The sequence below is a fragment of the Choloepus didactylus genome, chromosome 1 (genome assembly GCF_015220235.1).
Source record: "Choloepus didactylus isolate mChoDid1 chromosome 1, mChoDid1.pri, whole genome shotgun sequence".
Classification (NCBI taxonomy): Eukaryota; Metazoa; Chordata; class Mammalia; order Pilosa; family Megalonychidae; genus Choloepus; species Choloepus didactylus.
In genome coordinates, this window is record NC_051307.1 from 176,903,844 (window position 1) to 176,921,497 (window position 17,654).

The 17,654-nt window shown below is 35.8% G+C and overlaps 1 protein-coding gene across 1 annotated transcript in view; it reads left to right on the top strand.

Annotated features, from left to right (window-relative positions):
• RARB (retinoic acid receptor beta) overlaps positions 1-17,654 on the top strand; it is a 783,867-nt gene that overhangs the window by 65,710 nt on the left and 700,503 nt on the right. The gene's annotated exons all lie outside the window — the stretch shown is intronic.

A 17,654-nucleotide genomic window follows, 5' to 3' on the forward strand; every position in this document is an offset into this window, starting at 1 on the left:
GGCCTAGACCAGGAAGTAAAAATCACAGGAATACAACTAATTTGCTTAGAATAATCTGAAATTAGAAATCAGTGCAACAATTTTTCGATGATGCAACACTTCGAAGTAACAGTACATTTCAGATGTCCTGATTCTAGGATTCAGTGATTTAACATTCATGGGTTTGCTGGCTTGGAGAGTCTCAGATTTCAAGCAGCCTGCTGTTACCTGTTCAACATTTTCTTTTTTCACAGACTGTAACAGGCAGTCCTGCCCTGTGGTATTTACCCTGTGGTTTTCAGGAGATGACAGTTGAATTCCTGGTTCTGCACACTATGATCCTGTGAACTAAGCAAGTTAATTTCTCTAAGGGGCCATTTCCTCATCTGTAACATGAGGACACATCACTCTCCTTATACAGGAAAGTGTTTTATAAAAACACTTCTAGTGTAAAACGTTAAGAAAATAGCCTCTAGAGTTCAAGAACCTCAGTTCAAGTCCTGCTTCTGCCACTGCTGTTTGTGTAAACTTGGGCAAGCCTGTGGAATGAGCATAAAAATGATTAGAAGAGATAATGTTTGGAACATGCTTAGCACAGTACCTCTGTATGAGGGAAGATGATGCTGATGATGTTGGTGACGAGTGTTTACCTCTGACTGTATCCCTCATCTGCAGGGAGCAGATAATAATGAAAGCTAACTGATGCTTTTCCAGGTACTGTGCTGAACACATTAAATGATTAAATCCTCACAATAATCCGTGCCATGGTTATTTGTAGGTAGACTTTTATTATTCCCGTTTTACAGATGAGGAAACTGAGTTTAACAGAAGTGTCCAAGCTCACACATGGGAAAGCCAGGACACATGACCAAGGAGTCTAACTTCTAACCCACTCTCTTCACCAGTAAATTTTACAGCCTCACACAGGTGGTGCAAAGAAGAGATGTGTAGAAAGTGAGTCAGTTTAAAGGTGGATCAGGGGAAAGGAGAGTTATGGTAGGCAGGTAGAAATTTGAGTCTGAAACACAGAGCGCTGAGTTTCAGAATGGCAAGACCAAGGGCTGAGTGCTACAGCTGGTGGCTTTCAGCTCTGCTGGGAAATCTTTCTCAGAAATGTGCATGTGGGGGGCGTGTATCAGGGTTGTAGATCCTTATGGTCTCCATGGTCAGCTTGGCCAGGGAAAATCAAACCCTGGGACACCTGGAGAAGACTCATTTTACCAGAAAAATAATTGAATAATTTAAAATTAGAAAACATAACTCACAAAGAGACTATATCCTTTCTTTGTTCTTGGATTCTTTGTTTATATGCCACCGACTTCTAAAATGATGACTTGCTGCAGGTTACAACAAAAGATACACAAACAATAGAAATGTTCAGGCAAGGGTAAAAGGTCAAGAGCCTTGGTATTTGAGCTGTTCATTTAGCACATTATTTTCCCAGTTTGGAAATCTGCAAAACTGAACTAAGATCAGAAGGGTACTTCATAATATATAGGTTAATTCTAGCAATATACCTAAAGCGCTTAGCAAACCTCTTCGTATTTCACTATAATGGCCCAGCTTAATTTGTCATCTTTTTTTCCCCTCCTTTTAAAGCATTGCTGAGACTTTAAGATACTCATTGTGAATTAATTTGGGATTTGGCATAATAACATTAATCATACTAAAAGAACTCATTTGACAGTAATGCAGTATAATTAGTGATGTACTAAATCCATTGAGATCTACCAATAATTATAGAATCGTTATTTTAAAACCTTATATAGACATTCCTTTTTTTCTTTTTTTCTCCTCCTGTTCTCAATCTGCAGCATGTAAAGGGAAAGTTTCAGTTCTGTCAATTTGCTTTTTGAGATATTTGGCAAAGGTATCAAGAATAAACCCTATTAGACTTTGTGCTAACCTTAGAGGACTTTTGCTTAGGGCAGGGTGTAAGAATTGCCTTGACGAGTACTATTTAATCCCGAAGACAGCTGTTTAAATCATGTGGCATTATGGTGAAGGCTTGGGAAAATAAATGGAATTGCGCAGACCTAGAGTTAAATAGCCTGCAAAGCTTAAAGAAGGGTAAAATATGACAGAATGCCTAGAAATTCCTATTCCTAGATTGTGGTGAGTGTTTAGTCTTTCTTAAAATACCAACAGTCTATTTGCAGTGGGAGGAGGTGAGAAGAAGGTGGTTTCTGTAGTTGTGGATTTTAGAAATCTCAACAGAATGAGATTTTAGAAATCAGTGGGTCCAGGTGTATCATTTTACATAGTAACTGAGGCCCATTGAGGTTTGATGGCTTGTCCAAGTGCAAAATCTGGTGACCTGGCTGTGTCTGCACTCCAGTCTTCTCAGTCTTACTGTCATCTGCTCTCCTTTTTCATGCGGGAGTTCAGAAGCAGCTCTTCTCCACGGGGTTCCTAAGGAGAATTAGGCCCCAATGTTCTAAGGCATCCCTTCCATTTACAATGGTACTAACTACATACCTTCTTTGAGAAAAGACTCACTCAAATTATTTTCTACATTCTGTGGCTAAGATGAGGAAGCACAGTTGAGAAAAGCTTGTGCTCGAGAACAGGACAGTTCAATGGGACTTTCTGCCATAATGGAAATTTTCTTTATCTGTGTTGTTCCATATGGTAGCAACTGCTCCATATGGCTACTGAGCACTAGAAATGTGGCTAGTGCCGTGGAGGAAGTGCTTTTTTTTTTTTAAGTTTTGTTGAACTTTACTTACTTTCAATTCATTTTAATTTTATTTTAGAGACACATGTAACTAGTAAATACCATATTGGACAACACAGCTCTACATGTTTTACCAAGTCAATACACAGAGCCATAAAATAATTGTTTGTTGCCACTGATGTTACACTTTTGTATTTAAATGTGTCTGAACTTCTTAGTCCCATGCCTCTATTTTGCAAGCAGTGTATCATTGTGGTTTACAGTGCATGATCTCCAGGATCTGGGTTCAAAACCCAGTTCTCCCAGCTGCGTGTGAACTCAGGCAGTGCTTTAGCTTCTTGCAGAGTAAAAATGCTTAGCCTATAGGAATGAGGTGAAGAGTAATGGAGTTGATAGACAACTGATGAGAACAGTACCCTGCCCTTACGAAATGCTGCATGCTTGGGGGTGGACCACTACTCCTTGATTTCAGTGACTCAGATATGGCATTCAAGTGTATAAGAAAAGAAAAGCAGCACTTAATTGTTCTGAGTAGCTATATACTGAGGAGGGGGAGGGACAGTGAGAGCAGTCCGCTCAGTGACAAGGAGTATTTTATCACTGAAATTGTTTAGAATTGCTGGAGCACGGAGATAATAAAAAGGCAGATGGATTTTTAGTCAGTTTTTTTTTAAATCATTTTAAAATTCTCTACAGAAAATGCAACCCCTTATTAACTGTAACTGGGGATGAAAGCTACCACTCCTCCTCCCCCACCAATATGCTTTTGGCACAGATGACACAGATGAATATATGGTAAGAAAGGTCTGATCTTGTCATTTTCACTTTTCTCTTCACAGCTCTCTGATATGCATTAATTAGTGAAACAAAGCAAAAATATCCCTGGAACAGCGTTACACTGTACCTGGCAAACCCAAGCACTCAAGCATTTACTAAAAAACTGCATGACTCTCATCTCTCATTTATTTTTGTTTTTTTTGTTTTTGCTTTAATTGTAAAATACTCATAAAATACAGAAAATGACAGACTTCATTTACCCACAACTAGATTTAAAGCGATGTTCATGTGACGCCATATTTGTCTTAGATGTCTCTTTTGAAAGAAATCTCATGATGGTATATAGTTTTGAAAGCCTCCCTTCACTCTTTCTAGAAGACAGCAGGTTATTGATAGAAAGGTCTCTGTCTTGACATTTTCATGTTCAAATCTTTCTGTAGCAAATTATTGCTTACAAAATAAATTTTATTCTAAAAGAGAGCATTTGGATTCCTCTATAGTGCTATCCGAATTTTCCTTTCTCCGCTTTCTTTTCCACCAACCACAGGAGTATTCAAGGAACTTATCTCTTAAACAGCTTGCATTTATACCAACATGTGTTTTTAATTTTACGATGATTTGTCCTTCAAAGTTAATGTCTACTGTCTCACTTCAAACTAGGGACACAAATGGTGCTAACTATAGTATGAAGCACTCAGTAAGGTGATCTGAGAACACTTCCTTGCAAAGTGAATTTATTGTTGGATAACTCACGAGCTTTTGGCAATTACAGAAAATATATAGTTTTTAGCATATTTTAAAACTTCATTTTCTTAATCTCCTTTCATTTGTAGTACAATGGGAGATTAATAATATTGGGTCTTGTTTAAGAAAAGAGCATGAGGCAAAAGTATTGGGATATTAGTATGTTAAAAATTAGGGGAGAGGAAGATGATAGTAAGGTTGAGCCAGATTGCAGTGGAGATCATATGAAACTGAACCTACATTTAGGATATGGGGTACTCTGAGTGGGTGGGAATTGAGTGGTGTTTCACAGCAACTAATTTATTCTCAATAATTTGCTGTCTTCTGTGGTATTTGAATACAAATGGCAAAGACCTTTCTTTCAAATGCATGTTCAACTGGAGAGATCTCCCTGATCCACAAGTGTCTGAATTAAGAAATGGAACAGTTGTCTATGAATGGTGCTGAAATATCACAGGAAATGTAGGCAAGTCTCCAAGACTTGGTGACTTAACTGGATATGGCTATCAAAGTAGAAGGATGAATTAGTGATGCCTTTGTGGTGTTTGAGACCAAGTAAGAAAATGAAGGTGCCAAGAAAAGGCAAGAAGATTTAGAATTAATTTGTAGTAAGAATGAGGAGTTTGGTTTTGGATATATCAGAATTGAGGTGACAACAGGGTAGACATATACAAATACATAGTAAGCTCTTAGAAACCAAAGCCCTTGGGTGTTACGGTCTAGGCTGCTATAAGAACAGATTATACTGTTCAAATATTTGTATTGTTACATCAGGATAAATTACCCAAATGAGCCTTAATATGATACTCCCATCACTACCTTGTTTTCAAACCAAACTGATGAGGCTTTGTTTGCTTGACTTAAGAAGTTAAGTGGAAAGGCCAAGCCCAATGTTTTCTTGCCATAACTCAGCTGAACTTCCAAACAATAGCTATTGAGGGTTGACTCCATTAATTTACAAAGTACACACCAGACTCTTAACGATGAAGAATAATGGATTCCTGTCATCCTCCCCTCATGACTAACTCAGCAGAGTAGCTCAGTCCAGCAATGTTGGTAGCCTTACCTTCCTCATCCTTAAACTGTACTTTTCTTGCAGAACCTTTTTTGTCTCTGTGGTACCAAATCACATATGTAGTCCACTGATTGTGATGTTTTACTAAACTCTTGGGTTTGCACAGAAAAAATTAAAACCTGGAAATTTCCAAGAAGGGACTTAATTATTAAACTTATCACTGTGTAAAAATGGCTTACTATTTTCTGAAATACTCAGTTCTGAGTCCCCCAGGTAAATGTGTTTTCTATTGTTCCCAAAAGGATAATTTAAAAAACAAATTAGATACACGTAGTGGACCTGTCTTTTTAGGAAGCAATCTTGAAATTTACATGGTTTCTTCACAACAATGAAATATTATTACTTCAATTTTTGTCTTTGATTAGGGATGTATTGGGGTTGAAAGTTCTATGTGACATCGTTCATTTATCAGATATCAAACACTGGGTGTCTGCAGTAGTTCTGATAAGCACTGAAGATATTTGGCCACAGCCCAGGAACATGTGAAGACACCTGTAGCTTTCAAGAGTTCTGTAAACAAGAACCTTTCACACCCTGAACACATACGAAGAAATATTGTGAACCTCAATTGATCTGTACATTATGATATAGACTCACCAATCTCTATTATTATTTTATCAGCATACTAATCTTGTTAAGGTGTATTTTTAAAGAGTATATCCCTGAAGCTGAATTTAGTGTGCATTCAAATGAATGGGTGTGCGTGAATGCTAGAAATTTTGCACGTGCTCTTTACATACTAATGTCGGCTGATGGTAAATAAGAAAATTTTCTGTGCTCTGCAGCAAAAGTGACAAACATATATCGACACACTGTTTCCTATAATGTAGGGTTATTCCCAAACCAGGTCCTAATCTTTCTTCTACAAAGTGATTGCTTTATTGATGGATCTAACAGGGAAAGCAGAGACCCAAGGGATTATAAATGTTTTTAAACAAGAGCATTGTAAGTCAAAGGTATTCTTTGTTGAGAATAGAAAATCAATTTGCAAAAGCAAAACTTACTTCATAATAGAAATATAAGGTATAGGTGGGTTTATGCCACTGAAAGTCAGTGGATAATGAAGAATCCATGTCAGGTTTGAATATTCTCATTGCTTATACAGTGTCATCAATAAAGAGTTAATTAATCCCTTATAAAAGAATCTCTGGTCTCAGTAGACTGGATTTGAAGGATCAAATGCTTTGAGCATTTGTAGTCTGTATCAAAATATGACCTGTCAAATAGCTATACCTTACAACTTTCGGTATATCATCAAATATAAAGATAAAAAGACCAGAGTGCAATACATGATCTTTAATTCTTGAAATGTTTTTGGACATAAAAGAATCTTTCTCAATGTTAAAAGACTTTTCTTTAAACTAAGGGATTGTTCCTTCTTTTCATATAGCCTCAATGGTTTTTAATTTAGACTCAGTCTCTGGAAGTTCTTGTTTTGTGGTTGTGGTTTTTCAGCTCTAAATTTCTCAGCAAAAAATGCTGCTGACTCTCTGCTTAGGCTTTTCAAGGTTTTCTAGGAGCCTAGGAAGGTCTACATGTCCCTGCATAGACAGATACTGATGGTTAATTTACATCCTCAGACACTAAAACCTCACTTGGATTCTCTTAAATTATAGGAACATTTTCCTTCCTTTTAGATTTTCTTACTTCTTGACCAGATGCAGTGATTCTAAATATCTAAATTCTAGCTATATCCTAAATAAAGCAAATTATTTTGCATTAGTAATTCCTATAAATTGGGTTAGTTGGGTTAGTATCCAGATACAGCAAACCTTAAAACAGTAAAGAAAGTAAGAAATCAAATAGAAATTCATTTATTATATGAAACTTTATAGGAATTTTTCTGGAAGTTACTTTTAGTTTCACTTCCATGATGGTTTTACTCCAAAACACTGCAAAATATGTGGATACTTCTGAAAACTATTCTTTATTTGTTGCAAATGATGAAATATGTATTTTAAAAACTTTTTCATGTATTATTTAATTTAAAATGTACTTATTTTATAAATTTTGGAAAATACAGAAAATCACAAAGATAATAAATTTATTAAGATTATTATCACCCAGAAATGATTGATGTTAATATTTTGGTGTTTTCTCCTAATCTCTATTACATTTATTGAAATACCCATTTTGTTTTGAAAAGGAGCTTTAGAAAAGATGTGATGTAAAATCATTGATTTAAATATTTCCCCCAATATTATCCTCCGTAATATCCTTTTAAATAATATATTTGATTTAATTAACAACCAAGTTTATAAAGAAAAAAAAAGTATTTTCAAATATTTCAGCAGAAAATAGAGAACAACAGGTTACTGATGGGACCCCTTAGGAAATGAACCCAAGTGCTCTCCTTACTTAACATTTTAATAAATGATTTGAAAGTTAGAGTGTGAAGTAAAATCTCTGCATTCGCACATTACACTGGCTATTCCTATAGATAAATTATAGGATGATCTTACCATTCTCTGAGAGTAAGCAGAGAAGTGACTGATGATTTTCAATAAAAATGCTTTTTACGGGAAAAATGTCCTGAGCTGTAGTTTATAAGAAGATGGTTTTGGAGCTATCATCTGTGAATGAGCAAAGAGGAGTGGGTTTATTTTGCTACCTGAAAATGATTCTAAGCAAAAAAGAAAAAAAAAAGCCAACAAATCATTGATCATACGTTTGTTCCACAAATAATTGCGTTCCCTTACATCATTATAAACACTATGCTAGATTCTGATTATGTAGGGTTAAATTCACATACATACACAGTAATTTGTGGCTCATTTGTTGCAGCTAAATTGCTAAACTCTTAACTCCTCTCTCTCTTTATACCATCTCTAGGATCTTCTCCCTAGCGCTTTGGGAAAGAGCTTCCAAACTTAAACTTTATAAATTTCCTTCCTTGCTGGAAAACCTGAGGCAATTCACACTAAATGCCAATCCACACCTTTGACCACCTTTGATTTCCACCTTAAACAGGATATCCCAATTTTTGAAGCCTGCTTGAAAGAACATTTTATTGACATTTTGACCTATTAAAACACCATGTTCTCTGATCAGAAAGAAGTGATGGGCCTCAGCGTGTGGCCCTTTTTTCTAGCATTGTCACAGTCACTTCCTGGATCTATGTGGGAAGGAGGCGGGGAGAAGCAGGAGAAAAAGGGCAAGAAATTCCTGGTAGTGTCTCAAAGTCACAATCCTTAAAACTGGCCTAGGTCTTTCTTCCATTTTTAACTTACCGGATCAGGGGCCTGGAAAGATCTGTCACTGATAGAGTAGTGTTCATTTGCATAATGTCTTCTACCTGCTAGCATCATTTTAAGTAGCTAATACATATATTACTTTAATCCTTTTAGTGGATATTAAATTCATATTAATTAGCAGCTCAAAAGACGTCAGAGTTAAATGGATATTTTTAATATCTTTCTCCCTGTCAGTACATACATATGTATAAATTTATATGTACACATGTATCTATTTGTTGAATACTCTTGTAATTTTTCAGTAACCCCAATGTCTTCTAAATATTTATCATAGGTTAGTGGTTCAGATTTGTCTAATTTGATGTTATTAACAGTTTTTTAAAATGGGGCAAATGGCATTGTAGTCAACAAGTTATTCAGAGAGGACTGTATAGAGAGGGATTTTGATAAGAAGCCAGGAAAATACTATTTATTAATTAAGAAGGAACTATCCATTGGGATTGAATCATAATTGTTATGCTGGTTAAGAAAACTTAACACTGACAGAATTCATGGAAGTGCTAATCTCTTTTCCATTTTTATTTCTCTCCCTGCATAATTAATGATTATGGAAGAGAGGAAGCCCATATAATTTATTTACCAATAAAATATCCTTAAATGAGGGAACTGACTGATTCATTTAGATAGGCCAGAGAAATCTGTTCTTTCAAGAAATTTAAATAAAATGTGACTCAGATTTTGTGACATTTCAATTTGTGGCTCTTATGTCATAAATGAGAAAAAAAAATGCTAGGAAGAAGGAAGAAACATAACTGAATAGGAAAACAACTTGAGGTTATTCCCTCTATAGGAATCTATTAAAATAAAAAAGAAGAGGTAAAATATGCAAATCCTGCAAAATATTCTTTCAAATAACTGCATCTTTTCAGCTTCTTAAATGAGAAGCTAAGATTTTGATTTGAAGAAAAAGATCAATGGAAATCATTTTTCATGATACATTTTCTTGACACACCTTCATGAAAAAAATGAATGCTTGAAACATAAAACTATTAGGAAAAATATTTTACATCTTTTACATTGTTTTTCTAAGCCTATTTAAAATTTTTTCCTGAGTGTTGTTTTTGAATACTGATAAGGAATTCTTCAAGAAGCCAAATGAAATAAAATTGTTTCAAATTTGCAGGTGTTCGACTCACATCTTTTGCAGTTCAGTCTGGTTAAATTAGTTTATTTTAAGCAGAGTTTTGCCTTTTCAAGTCCTGATCTCTTCCAGTGGACTGATGGTTAGAACAGATCCAGAGTGTACACTAACATGCATCTGTATTGAGCTCTTCAAGCGCAGAAATTACTAGGACCCTTCAGAGAAACAAATGCTCTAGAAGGCCAGAAACCTAATGCTTTATAAAATGGAAACTATCAGTTTTTAAATAATTTACTCGAGAAATAGACAAAAATCAATAAATATATTTTTCTTGATCACTTTCCCCACCATTCCTTTATCTTTGTGTTGTAGTGTGTGCTAAGATGTTAATGCAGTGGAGAAGAGAGCAACAGATGCAGCCTCGACTGTTTTAAAGACCATACAAAAAAATGTTGTATTGGCATCATAAACTCAAGTACATGTAAAAATGTATGTGCATTTGTACTCCTTTGTATTTGCTGATAAGGTAATAAACTACATGTATTCACTAATAAGAGAATAGAAACTTTCTTAATATCCTTGGAACTTGAGCAAACGTTTTGTTAAGCAGACTTCCCACAGCTTCTCAATGAAGTTCCCTTTGAAGAGCATAATGATAAATAATGGAGCTTTTTCAATTGTTATTTTGCCAAAAGGTATTGTCTGAGTTTTTGTGTTCATCGTGACTTGTGAAATTCAGCTGTGTCCTTGGGACTAACTAGCCAGAGGAGGGAAAAAGGCAAAGCCATTCCATTGTAGCACTTTCTAGAGTGAAAACGCAAATGCCAGGCTTTTATAGTTGTTAATCTGATAACATCTTGCCTACCATTCCAACTGAGGGGTGGAAAAGTTACCGGCACATCTCTGGCTGAGTCAACATAGCCCAGAGATAATTTTGCAGGCCTTTCTGGTAAGAATAGCCCTTTTTTGCATGTGTTGTTTGTATGAGTTTGAAGATTTAAATTGCTTTTGTCTTTCTTAGTTACATATTTGCTGAGGGATCTATACCATGCACTATGAATTTCTTTTGTTAAATTGGATTTGGTCTTAGTCTCTAAGTTATATCTGAATAAGTCCCCAAGTCTCTGTTGATAGCAATTTCTGTCCTTTTGTCGTCTTACGTGTGAAACTAATAATTTCGTACTGCTTATGTTACAGCTATAGTTAGTTTCAATAAAAGTTTTCATTGCTTTCATAATCAAAATATGAATATTTTTCCTGCCATAAATAGTTATATCAATTTTAATGTAAAGGAAGAAAGTGTCTAGTTGTTTTCCTATATTGTGACCAAACACCATTTCATTTCCAAGTTTTTTATGGAGGAATTTGCTGCACTGGAAAAAATTTGAGTGAGTTATCATAAAGCATAAAATGAATTTAGAGACTATGAATGATGAATAAGATTTATCAAGCAGCAAAAAGCAAATTGGTGCATTTAAAAGTTAATGGTATTTTGGAGTACCGAATTACAGTGGGGATATGACAGAAATATTTTTGCAATTCCAAAAAGCACCCTAAAGACTTGAAGTGTTTAACGAGCCATAACATGTGGTATTATAATATTGGTTTACTTTCCTTTTGGACTATGATTGCATTAACGTATGTTTTTCAGAGGTAGGTATTTTTGAAAGGCAGCTTCTTATTAATGTTTTGTCATTTTCTTCATAAAGCTCAGTAATGGGCTGTAGCTGGATAATTTAATGCGTAAGGCACTTTCATACTCTATTGCAGGTTTTAAACAGAAATTGAATTCCATTGTTAAATTTAGGTAAAGAACAAAGGCATTATGTCATTGTATATGTATACATAACACTGAGTTCCAGTAATTACAAAAAAAATGTCTTCTTTTCCATCTCTGGTATGCCATATGTGTATGACCACAAAGCAAACATAAACCATCAGGACTCAAAACAAAACAAAAACTATGGCATTATAGGAATGCCTGATAACCTTTCTTATTTAAGCTGTTATTTCATTCCTCAACTTTCTTTTCAATCACTTCCACCCTTACTCCTACAGTAGTCTGTTATGATTTCATAGCAGAAGTGAATTTAATTTTAAAAATCTGTTTTTAATGTTCTCAAACATTCACACTCCTAATACTATAGGCAGATATTGGCAAACTAGGTTTGTGCTGACTTTTCACAATTCTGAGAATGTGGAATGCACTGCCATATGTTAGAGCAAGACGACTTATGATGGGAAATCGGTGGAGAGTTTTCAAGGAGGCCTGGCAGAATGAGGGAATCTTGTTACGATTCAAGAATAGGGTTGTTTGTTTTCACTTTCTTACTTGATTACTCTAATCCAGCATAATCCTAACTGAATTGCAGTAACGTGGCAGTCTGCTGGCTTATTTTTATTGTAGCTCCGTTGGCAGAGAGCTGTGTCCCATTGTTCATTGTTCCTAGTCAATTTTAATCTTTTCTTACTTTAACTACTGACGAATTGGCAAAGAATAGGTGAATTTTTGTTTCAGGATATGTTAGAATATATGAATTGAAAAAAAAAAAAATTCAAGGGATCTGTATGTATGCTGGGACTTACACATATTTGGAGACAGTGTGGTAGTTGAAGAGCCAAATGTACCTTCTCAGAAAAGCCTCTTAGACTGTCAGAATTTTATTCTAGAGATGCTCCTCTAAATTTGTTCTCATATTGTAAGTTGTATTACCCTGCTTATATTTGTATGGGATATGCCATGGGTTCAAATGCTTTGTAGGTAGCATTATATTTTTGAGAGGTATGATGGCGATTATTTCTGAGTTTCTCTTTATTTTACAAGGTAGTAATTGGGTAAGGAGGTTTTCTGAATTTTATGTGTTGGAACCTGAGGTCACAAAATGAAAATGTCCCACAATTATAATCTGTAATGCAATGTCATGCCTTCCCAGAATACCCAACTTCCGATAATCTTTGTTTAAAAGTCACAGAATAGTATAGAAGACTGAAATCCAGAAAGGTGTTTCACACATTAGCTTAACCAAGAATCTTAACAGAGGCAGCTAACAATCAGCCTGAATGACTAACTTAATTTTCTGCTTTTCCTTAATCAGAATTCTGATGGAGGTATTAATTAGCAATAAAGCACCGTGAGGAAGAAGGAAAGAAAATGAGCATAGATAATCCACAAACTATATATAATCATCCCTGAGTAATCAAAAGTTAACTGTCATTAACATGATATTTGCTTTTAAAGCCAGGCAGAAAATTATAATTTTTGGCATTAACCTAATCTTTAGTTATAGCACAGTACCATTCTTTCTTTGGCTTAGTTCAGATATCTATAAATTATATTAGTCTAGGGCTTTTGTGTCATTTCCTTTCTTTTTCCATGATTTATATAGTCAGAATACTGACCTATAATTAAGTGTACTTGAATGGTCGCTTGTTAATTAAATGCTGTGGAGTGTGGAGTGTGTGCTTTGCCAAAATTCCAATGGAGCAGGCCATTCCTGGGTTAAATATCTATGAGAAGCCTGGATAAGTCTTCAGTACTGACCATATATGGCTACTGAAGCTGTCATGAGAGGTAAAATAAATCTTTGACCATTGTCTACAATTTAAGACTATCACTTCAAAAAAGTGACTGTCTCATTTGAAGTATGTTCCAGTTTTTAACAATTGTTAAAACAGATATTCATTCCTTTCTCTCTTTATTTTTGCCCTTTCATCTGTCCTCATAACAAATCTCCATTCTGAGCCAGAAGCAGTCAGTTGCCGCTCAGTTTGCTTCAATATATATTCACCTGTGTGTGGTGCAGTAAGCTGAAGGAGCCTAGCCTTGTGCCAGAACCTACCCTTGCTCCAAGGTTAGCTCTGTCCTACTTTATCCCATGTCCATGCAACTCAAGATCCCAAGGCAATTCTTAGGACCTGGACCAACTAAAGATGAAGCAAGTAGCAGAGGGTGGAGGAAGGGAAAGGCCTTCATTTCTCTTAGTTTGACTTAGCAAAGGAAACTCTAGAACTGTTCAGAGGCTGCAACAAAACATTTAATCAGGCCATTTCTCATTGCAATTGGAGCATAAGTGTGGTGGCTTGGAGCTGTATGTACCCTGGAAGAACATGTTCTTAAACTTAATCCATTCATGTTGGTATGAACCCACTGTAAGTAGGATCTTTTGATGAGGTTACTTCAGTTAAGGTGTGGCCTACCTTGATTAGAATAGGTCTTAATCCTTTTACTGAAGTCCTTTAAAGCAGAATGAAATTCAGACAGACAGAAAGAAAGCCACAGAGGGAGCAGCCAGAAACTGAAATCAGTGAAACTAGGAAGATAAGAGAGAGGCCAGAAGAGGCCATCGTGTGCCTTGCCATGTGACAAGGACCAAGGATTACTGGCTGCCAGCCCCAGAATGCCATAGTCTTCAGGGAGAAAGCATTGTCTTGGTGATGCCTTGATTTGGCCTTTTTTCCTCAGCTGTGATCCATTAAATTCCCATTGTTTAAGCCATCCCTCTGCAGAGTATTTGCTTGAGCAGCCAAGGAAATGAAAACAATATACAGCAGAGTACACATGCTGGCAGCAGGGTGAGGGGAGTTGGGCACACAGATGTTTTACTTGGCATGCAGTATGTTTTTAAGATATGACCTAACATTTTAAAAATTAAGAGATTTCAACCCCAAATCCAGATTTATGGCTTGTTTTCAAAAATTAGAAAATTGGTAACACTGAGTTTGTATTTTTCAAAATAGACCTGAGTAGACTGGACATGAAAATGGCAGCCACATTTATAGATGATACGTTTGATTGATTATGTTATTGTCTGTATAAGTTTGCATTCTAATCCCCAAACACCCACATACCTGCATAACAAATGGCTTTTAGGTTGTTGGTGATGACTTTTTGGAGGAAGAGATGGAGAAGTAGAGGTGATCAAAGTTAACCTTGGCTAGGCCAAGATTAAGATGAGGGTAGGAGAGTGGCAAGACAGCCTTCCACATATTTAGTTAAGGCACACAAAACAGACATTTTTGTAGGTCAAAAACAATCAAATATCAGCAATTTTATATTTACAATCTTCCATCTTTTAAAAATATTCACTACAGCACTAGAGTTTTCATAGCTTAATGGCATTTGTTAAAGAACTGTGTTTTCCATTTAGACCTTTAGGTTCTCAGTGTTCCATACTCCCCCTTTAAGGAACAGCTATCCCTTTCATTACCCTATAGATATATTTTTTATTTCCAGCCTAGGAGATATTCTCTTTCTTCTTAATTTAAAAGTAAAGTAATAATTTACAGACAGACTCACTGCTTTATGATGCTTAGCTTTAGCAACTCCAAACACAGAAAGACTAATATATAAGTAAATATATATATTTAATAGAGGTGACAAAGGCAAACTGCATTAAATTGTCCTTTCAAATTCAGTGTCTTATTCTCTTTTATAATATAATAAAGAACCAGTTCTCTTCTTTTGCCATAGAAAATATATGTATGGTCAGAGAAGAGACAAACTCTTGCTGAATATTCTAATTGAAAAGAGTTTCTTCAGTCGATTTTGATCACCACTATTTGCATTTTTCAAGCCCATATGCAGCACTTCTTGGTTTCAGGTTAACTGTCCTGGTCATGATACTTTAACTTTAATTCTTCTATGAAAACCATCACAGCTGGTAACAAGCCTGTTCTTAGCAAAACTAGCAAAATTATATTCCTCTAGGCTCCCCTTCTTCCAGTACTGTAAGTTAATTTAACATGAACACTTACGCATACCAGACAAATACTTCCATGTAGTCATACATGAATACGTGGGTTCTGACTGAATAATACACACACAGAGGAATGAGTTACCCAACACAATCTAACATGCAAATGACGTGACATTTGACTCTGTGTGTTTCATCATAAGCCAATGCCTTTCATTTTATGTAAATTTTATGATTCTCATAAAAATAATGTTCTCACGGATTTAAGCAACTTTATTGTGTAAATGAGCTTTGGGGATAAGTATATAGAATCAAAATGAGCTCTGAACCCCTTCACTGTTTACTTCCGTAGAAAAGAAACATTGTTAGCTGTAATCTAAACACATCTCCTTTAAGTGGTTGTGGTGGTCTTTGCAATCAAAGGTGTGGTACAAATTTCATTTTTGAAAATGGAGTTTCACTTGACAGGTTCATGCCAAATAGTTCCTTCTATCCAACCGTGGAAATAACGGGAGCAGCTCAGTAGGTGGGAATTTTTTCATTGGCTCAAAAAAGTCTCAGGACTGAGATACAAGTCTGTGTTGTTGACAGTGTGGAGAAGAGGTTCAATGTGGAAAAGGAGGAGCTATGTCTGTTTAAAGATCTAATTAATCCCATCTCCTTTGGCTTTTAATAATAGGAGATGGGGAATAGGAATGTTTTCATACCATTTTAGTTTTGACAATAATCATGCATGTGAACTGCCTGGCTAAGCAAAAACTCGAATTTCCTCTCTATCTGTATTCCTTTCCTGTTTTTTCCTTCTCTTGCATTCCTATGGCAATACCCTACAGGGCACCCTTCTTTTGTTGGACCAAATTGAGTTTCAATCTGTGAGTATTCTCTGAATATCCAGCCAATCTAACCTTCAGCATGCTGGAGCTGAGGCCTGGATCATATATTTTCAGTCGGCTGCTCAACAAGGGTGGGATATGGGTAAATCATCCTCTGGAGTTAATGGGTTTTGGGTCTCATTCATACCCTCACTGACCTTGTGAACTTGGAAAAGTCAGTTAACTTCTTCGAGTGTCATGTTTTCTCATTTTATATGTTCTTTTTGAGAAAACCAGGAATTTAAGAAGAACATGAGGGTGAGGGCCAAGGCCTTGATGAGACACCCAGAGAGATGAACTTGGCCAAGGGACTTTTAGGAGCAGGGCAAGCTGACATTAAATTTTAAATTGCCTAGCTCCCATGCTGTAAAAGAATCCTGTTGCATTACTACCAACTTGCCAGGAAAATATTATTTTTATCAATGACACATTAGAATGGGAATGAGTGAAGGAAAAGGGTTCCACTTTTTAACTAATGGCAGGCAGAGATAAAAATGGCCATAAAGCATAGGATATTGGATGGATAGGGAAAGTCAGCAGAACAGAAAGTTAAACTAAGCAGTTGTTAGGGGAAATGGAGCCTGTCTGGCATTGTTGGAGATCCTGGACTAATAACTTTGGATTGCCAACTTTTTATTATGTCAAGGATATTTTTAAAAAGCACCAAGCTTTCCTAAAAGAAAGGGCATTTTAATGCAAAAAAGTAAGAAATAATCAAAAAAGACAGTCATTTAAATAGAATAAATATAAATTTATGAAAAATTCATCATATTGTCGTTATCTTTGCCTCATTTTGCCATGGACTGTTGAATAATTTATTCACAGAATTATTCAAGCATTTGAGAATTTTGAACCCAGATTTAAGCTCCTTCTTTTAAAGCTAGGGAGATGGATATCTACATGATGTAGCTTGCCCAATTTATATGGTTGGAAGACCAAAAACTTGAAGTTACATTCCACGTTTTGAATTTACAGTTCTCTTCCTCATCAAACCACCTCTTGAGAACAAAGTGTGGCTAATCAGGATCACAGGCTAAAGAATTTAGACTTTTTTTTTTTCCTAAAGGGAAGAAGTTTCCACAGCACAAGAATGATTTGGCCATATTGATGTGGAAGCTTTCTTGGGATTTTTGGTCCCATCTTCTCATTTTCCAGATGTTTTCATTTAGGTTTTGAAGAGTTCAGTGATTTGTCCAAGGTCATACAGCTATTTCATGGTAAAACTTAGATTGAACCCAGGTTTCATGGGATTCCCTGTTCAGCCAGACATTCAACCAGGTAATATTTGAACACCCATATGCCAGTCATTGCATTAGGCACTGGGAATATAGTAAACCAAACAGATATGCAGCTATGTTCATAATTGTTGGAACTGGGAAGATACCATCCAGAAAGCAACAGTTATAGAAGTATCAAACCTTAATTTTGAAGTAGACCTTAAGGTTTATTCACTCTAATTTGGAATTGAGATAATGAGGCCCTAATCTAAAGAGGTAGTTTGG